Source organism: Mycteria americana, chromosome 6 (genome assembly GCF_035582795.1).
Source record: "Mycteria americana isolate JAX WOST 10 ecotype Jacksonville Zoo and Gardens chromosome 6, USCA_MyAme_1.0, whole genome shotgun sequence".
Lineage (NCBI taxonomy): Eukaryota > Metazoa > Chordata > Aves > Ciconiiformes > Ciconiidae > Mycteria > Mycteria americana.
The window spans coordinates 56,344,965-56,353,048 of NC_134370.1; positions in this window are offsets into that span (position 1 = coordinate 56,344,965).

Consider the following 8,084-nt stretch of genomic DNA (forward strand, 5'->3'; position numbering starts at 1 on the left):
AGCTAACTTGTTAGGTGCAGGAATAGTATAATATAGCTAGCCTTTGTAACGTGCGTTCTTTTAGGTAAAACTGGAATCCACAAAAAATGATCAGTCTTTTAAACATAAAACTCAGAGGAACATTTTCAATGAAACAGTAAGAGCTGGTAATGTCAGCTATGATGGCACACGCTATCAATCAACACGGACCATCAGCTAAGAATGATTTATAAGGGTATGGGAAAAATTCCATCTTCCCTCACAAAAATCTAGAAGGAAGTGCCAGACCATTTCCTACAGGAAACTGAACCAGTTTCTTCTTTTCATGGTAAAGGAGACCAGGTATAAAAGACGTTTAGAGCTTGTTCCCTTCATTAAAATTGAGAAGTTGCACTACACAACAAAAATGCAATGGGAAAACAGCTCTCAACTTCAAGAGTTGCAGATCCAGGCTCTATTTTAGTTCTACTTGTAGGATGCATGCATTTTATTACTCGCTGATTTTAACCAAAAAAATACCATACCACAACCTTATTTTGCAAGCATTTAAAATAAAATTTTGTAAGGCCATATGACTGACCCATGACATTGAACTAAAATTAAAAGAGGGAAGTTGTTTCCTCATGGAATGTCTGGCATTCCTCTATATATTACTATAAGCACTCACAGACCAGTTCTGTAAATATGAACAATATAATAAAGTAGGCATTTGTGTCTCTGCTGTGACTGATTGTATGTAATCTCCATTTGACTGAATTAATTTTAAGCACTAAAACTAATCTTCAACTGATTTGTGTGGTGTGCCACAGTGAATTGCTGTGTACTTAAAGTTACCAGGAAAAGGACGAGTGAATCGTGAGAAGGGCGAAGAGTGCCACCCCTGCCACGGGTACTGATCTCGTCACGCTGCTCTCAAAAAACATTGTGTTGGCTGCCTCAGTGTCTAGTTTTCCGCTGTAATCATGCAGTTGAATAAATATAGTGAATTTTTGTTTTGTCCAGCTTCTCCCTTTACAAATGTGTTATGGAAGACAGATTGTAAATTCTTACCTTCTGGTATTTTTGGACCCCAACTTTAAAACTGTTGCACTGATAACTGAACAGTGAAACTGCATATTGAAAGCTTAAACAATATGTAATTTTTAAAATGCAAGCTGGTAATACCTGCGTGTAACGGAACAGGGTTTTTTACAGACAGAGATAGACAGCCCTTAAGAAAATGAACTACAGTATGATTTTACAAAAGTCTATATAAAGGTATTTGTAAATGCCTATTTATGATGCCTTTTAAAAGTCTGCTGTGTTGTGTAGTTGAGTAGGCAGTAGATGGAGCTACAGCAACCTCATAACATATTTGTTAGAAAAGTAGTTTAGTATTCTCTGGTAACATTTAAATTGCTTTAAGAAAATAAGCTTTATTTTCTTAAGATTATTAGGATTAAGAAAATAATCCTAATAAATTGCTCATTCTCATTGATGTCATAGAACACTCTCATTTACATACAATATGATTAAAAGTAAAGCATTTATACAACAGAAAAGCAAATGTATTAAATAATATTTTAACACATTCCTCTTTGTTCTGTGGAAAATTTAGGAAAATTTAGAGGATAGGTTAAACACACCCACTTTAAAATATTTTTTAATTGCCTCCTGCACTAAAGGTAACAGACAGGGCAAATGCTGAAATTTAATTGATCTACTTCCTGATACACTATTACATCATCATCCAATCCACATCCAATGTTTTATAGAACTGGTATGTCTGGATCAGTAAAGTGCCAAAAAAATCACATTAACACAGTATTATTATACAGCAATGATTCCTCTACACTGAAACATGACAATCTTTTCTGCAAGTCAAAGCTGCAGTATAAGAATGGTATTTATAAAGGCTAGCTATTGATATTAATTTTCCTTAGCATGTCTGCTAGAGAAGCCTGGCAACTGGGGAGTGGAGGAGGAATTAGCCCCAGATTAAAATTAGTTTTATATGGTCAGAAGTCAGAATTTTTGACGACTTCTTTGATATGTCATTACATCAAGCCATAAAATGATGTGTAAAGAAGGTATATACATTGGCTTAACATAACAGGCCCTTCAGTCACTCAGAGTCTTCAGTTAAGCAAGCTAGTAGTCTGCTACAGTTGTCTAAGAAATCAGTTGCACAACACAAAAAAAAAATCCAAATTCAATTAATAACTTCACGAAAAAATTGTGATGAAGATGAAGCCCTTAAGTGAGATTAAGAGCACTATAAAATAAAATTAATTTATGTGAAATATCTGTGAAGAAAAAATGGAGAAGATTTTAGAAATGCTGCTTTTAATATAGAATAAAATTAAATTGGGGGGGTTATTTCAATCAACATGTCAGTTTCAGCATACGTAGAGCCTGTCAAAAGATATTTATAGGTTTTGATAGCCAGAAAGCATGGAAAAATTATTCAAAACAACTCATTCTTCTGACAAAATATGAAAATACTTGGATTTAGGAAAAACCCCAACATTGTAAAAATGACATTTTTGCATAAAAATAACTAAAGCCAATTAAATGTTTAATTCTGTAAAAATATTTCAACCAACTCTAGACCTCAGGAATAACATATAAGTGTTTGGACCCTCCTGACCAGTGAGGTGTATATAAGGCTCTAGAGAAAAGAGGAGAACAAAGACTGAATAACAAGATGGAGAGCTGAGTAAGCGGACAAAGATCTGCAGACAGAATTGAGAAACAGTACAGGTCAATAATAAAGAAACTACCTAAATTGGCAGTTAAGTAGATAAATGAATGTATAAAATATGAGTCATACAGAAAGGAAATTGAGTAAAACAAAAATCGAGTTGCGTAAGGATCAATTTGAGTTTTCTTTCTTCTCATTCCTATATTCCTAAAACATTACATGAAATTAAAGATACTGGAGACAAATATTTTCTTCCCCTCGTTGACTGCTGGCCTTGATCTGCAATGTGGCTTGCAAAATTAACTTTTGTTCTGTTCCCTAGAACTAGCCTGGCACCTTTTCTCCGAGTTGGATACTTTTTCCTTGCTTTTGCGGTCTGTACATGGTCTCAGATGTTATTAATTGCTCTAAACTATCCAAATATGGCAACGATACAACAAAACCAATTGATAAGGATTCCCTGTTACTTACAACATGAAGTCCTGTTCCCAGCAAGGTTCACTTCCCCTTCTGTCTATCGTAGTGCTTTTTAAATTTTGGACTTTTAAAACAACATAGGTTTTGAATGCATCTGAAAAAGAAATAACCAGGACGTTAAACCCCAATTTATTTCTTCCTAGAAACTAGAAACATTCAACCCCATGGTAGTAGGGGTTTAACTCTTACTTCATACAAAACATTCAGAGGTGTGGTTCAAATACATGGATTTGAACAAGAAAATTCTTGTTAATTCTAATGGGATTGTGACAGGAAAATCCCTGCCCATCACAGGTGGGAGAGAACATAATCCTTAATGCGAGCAAGCATTTTAAGGATCAGCTTCCAAACATGGCTTCTCAGATTATTTATCAATCTCCCTGACAGATCTTGCATGAAACCAGTATGCACTCCCTTTCTGCAAATAAGGATTTTATTTGCTTTTCAATTGGTATGATAATATTGGTGACTGGCTAATGGGCTTTTATGTCCAATTGAGGCAAGGCCACAGTGGACTTGTAACATGTAATTCGGTCTTGTCTTTGTGTGTGAATCTAGTTCTGCAGCAGAAAAATGGGTTTCAGATGCAGTCCCAAACGAACTCAAACATTTTTGTAAATGCCTTTGTAAATGCACGGTATAAGTATTCATAAAATTGGACCTAGTCAGCAAAAAGAATAAAACGTTAACAATTTCAAAGTGCTTGAAAATATCACTGACAGAAAGAAGCAAAAGAACTAAGGGAAAGCTCTACCCTTTAGGGCCTCACACAGGAATCTAAGGCAGCAAAGGGCATATTATATCATCTCAATGAATGTGGCTGTTCAGAAAAGCTTCTCAGCTTGCATGCATGTAACACATCCTTCATTAGCCTCCAGCATCCTACATAAAGATCAACATTGACATATGGTTAAAAAAAGACTTTAAAAAAAAAAAAAACAACAGAACTACTGCCAAAATATACATATGAAATGTAGCCAAGAACAGAAGTCATTTCTGAGCTGTCTGTATTACCCCAGGTCAATCAACCAGTGTGAGTGGGAGGGAAGCTGTCACTGTGTACAATAGGCTATTGAATAGGTTGTATTGAATTACACTGCAGTTAACAAAAAGTGTGAAGCAGAAGAGGTAGCAGCGTACATCCTGTATGTAGATCTGATCGATTAGGACTGATGCTAATGTTTGGCAAAAGGACTAAAGGATGTTATGTAATGGGAACTTTTTTTTTCAATTAAAAAAAAAAATCAACAGTGATCAATGTTATCTATTTATTTTCTATAGTTCAGCGCACAGGTCTTCTCAAACATGTCTTTGTTCTTACACTGAAAAACTTGACAAAGTCAATATAGATTTAGAAGTCTAGTGACTTATTTGTGAGAAATGGTGTCAACAATGCGTGATTCACATACCATCCTATTGCTTATTCCGTGTAACTGAGGCAAACAAAAGACAAAATTTGCAAAATGTTTTGTAGTTGCAAAATTTGTTTGTAGTTTGGAGCCTTGCAACTCAAGGTTTGAGAAATTTTCAAAAGAACGCTCCATTAAATCACTTGGCTGAAAAATAGCGACCTACAATGTTTAACTCCAGCCATTTTGAGCACCCGCATCTGTATCTATGTTTAAATCAAAAATACAACCACCAACCTCCCCCAAAATTAAAACTTATCTCCTTTAAATGAAGCCGTAACTGACAAGATAGAGACTTTTTAAGACACATTTTTAGAGGTAGTCTGTTTCATTGTTTTATTGTCTTCATATTCAGCTCTATAATTTCTTTCCCATTTGAAAATTTTATGTTCCTATGTATCATGCCAGGTGATCAAACCTAATCACCTTCTATCTTTCCCCAGCTCCTTTTCTAGTACAAAAAACTGAAGAAATTTCAGACTGCCTGCATTATCATCATCTTGCCTGGAACCTTGTCATCTGCCTTTTAAAATAGCTGTTTCTCCAGTAGTGCCTTGGCCTCTTTGGCTCTTCTCTGGATCCAAATGTTACCCTTCAGCACTTTACCACTAATTCACCTTCTTCAGATTTCATGAGTTATGTCAAGTAAGAAAGTGTAGAAACTCTATCTTCTAAATAACTGCAAATATGTAACCTCCTTGAAGAATAACAGTGTCAAGACTGAATATTATTACAATACCCTGGCAGTGGAAAGGAGCTGTAAATTTTGCTTAATGATAAGAAGCTTTGTTTCCACAAAGCCATTATTGCAATTCCCAAGCCTTTGGCTGTTCAAAAATGGAGGTACCTCGTGCAACTTTTTGTGAAAAGAAAACGGGCAGGCTATCCCCTTGCTCATATACTCAGCTTTCAACCCAAAACAGAGCACAGCAGCTTCATGGCAGCTTACACAAAGTAGTAGATTAACCACAGGAGAATCCCAGAGTTTTGAGAAACATGCAGGTATCTCAATACTGCTCTCAGTCACCACCTACATAATTTTTCTGCCCAAGAAAACACGGCCAATTATCAGAGAATACACCATTCAAACTCTATTGCCATTACTTATGGCATTAACAAGTCGTCAACAGCATTCAAAGGAAAATTAGAATTACTTAACTTTTATCAAATAATTCTGTTTGATAATCATCTTTTGTAAATTCTGACCTCTTTTGAGTACCAACAAAATACAAAATTTGCTGGACCCTGCAGAACATCTTCCTGATTGCATTAGGATTTCAATGAAAGGAAGATGATTCTTCAGTCTATACTTCATACATATATTTCACAGCCTGCTGTGAAGAATGACTAGTTCACAGAGTTAGAAGAATCATGTGCCCAGAAAGCAGCTTAACCTGTGCTAGTTCAGGTTACCTTTCTTTAATCTAGATAACTTTAAATGATTTGCAGAGGTTGCTTAAGTCTGCCAGACATCTACTGGCAAATTTTGCTGCATTGATTAGACTGTATACCAGCTTCTCTTGAGAACTCGTAATTACAAAGATGTTGAAGGCCTTAAATTTATAGTCTACCTATGTGTGGGAAATCTCACACATCGGAGACTTTCTTTTCCACTCTGGCTAAATCTTGGTCCTGGAGGAGGACTTAGAGAGTCCTGGGCAGCTTGATTTTGCTCACGTTTATTGCCTAGGGCCTATACCTGATCTCTAAACTGTCCATCAGTATCTCCCATCTGTATTTCCTCACCGGGAAAATTCAGACACCATCTCCTCCCTGCCCCAGTGAAGCTAAAATCCTGCACCCGCTTTATGTAAAAAATAGTTTCTCTTGACTGATGACCCATTAGGTCATCAAATTATGTAAAAATTCTTTTTAGTGCAAATATCCTTTAAATACCACTAGTTTGAGATACAATAATGATTAATAACTGAAAATTACAGATTGTCTGAGGCCACAACCTTGTTTGTGATCTTTAAAATATATGTATATTTTTTAATTCTTTCTTCATTTGTTTTGTACTGGACTGTTGATGAAATGCATGCAAGTAGTCCCAGGCTTAAATGATTCTTTACTGTGATACACACATGCAGCCCAAGCAATAAAAATGCAAAGCAGAAATTAAAAGGGAAATCAGACTTACCAGCTGCTTTATCCAACCTTCCTTTTTTCACTGGAAAATAAAAAAAAAAGATTATATTCAGATAACACCTTAACAATGCTTGCCAATAAATTTTATGAAAAGAAAAAATCCAAGGGATTTCTGTGGTATAAAAAAACTCAATCAAAAATGAAAACAAGTACTCTTAAAAAAATGTAAGCACCATTGTGGTAATATAACATGATTACTCAAGAATTGTTTGGGAAAGAAAACATGTGGAAAGTCTTTGCGGCTTACAGAAACTTGGATACAACACATGGATACATGGATGCAACACAAAGGGCAGAATGGAGACCAGGTGACCAGGGAGGGTAGTATACTATCCATCACCTCATAATGCTAGCTCAAAATTCTTCTCAATAATACTCACAGAAGGCTCACAGACTTCATATAATCTAAAGTAGCTTCTATCATCTTATAACAAATCCTTTATTACATTGTATTTACTCTGCCTATTAGAAAAGACATACTGCAGTAAACACCTTAGCAATTAACAAGTGAACATTTCAAATCCTGACTTTGTTCAACAGCCTTTAGTTCCACGCTATGGTATCACTTCCATTAATGAAAAATGCCCTGAAGCTAATAGGATTGTGACTCAGATAGTCATCGTAATTATGAAAATCTAACCTGGTCATCATTTTGTATCAAGTGTCTGACTACTAAAGTCCATTGAATTTAGACTTTTAAACAATATAATTAAATATTCTTTAAATTTTCCTGCCACATCAACACATGTAAGACAGTTCAGTTCAATTGGAATGAAACATCACTGCAGTCCTACAAAAATTAAACCTGCTCTAAGAATATACTTATGTATATCATATATTTCACTACTATACTTTGTTTTATCGGCAGTAATTGCCAATAAAACAAAAAGCTGAGCCCACAACTTTACACCGCAAGGGTTCCCAAAAGCTTAACATTGTTTTCCGATTCCCTTCCCACTTGCCTAACTTCACCAACCTTCCTTTTCCTTTTTCTTCCTTTCATCTATCCCTAAACATCCCTAAGCATTCTATGCATTTGCATCTATTTGCAGAATGTCCATCTGACAGCCTAATTCCATCACGTCTCACACTGAGAAGCTTTCACTTTCAGCGCAAATGGGGAGAGGCCAAACTGTCGCTCAGCCGCAAGCAGAGTCCAAACACTGCAGCAGTTCAACTGCACTGCAAGGGTGCAGAATTTACACACTGCACTTACCTGAATTCCCTTGAAGGAAGTACTTCAAAAAGTATTCCCATCGACTTAAATGAGCAACGCACATCTGCAGTCTATGAAGTTGCTTTTTATAGCCACCTACTAAACGTTTGTCACATAGGTGAAGAAGCTTGCATGATAAGAGAAACCTACCTTTTACAGACAGAAGTTCCAT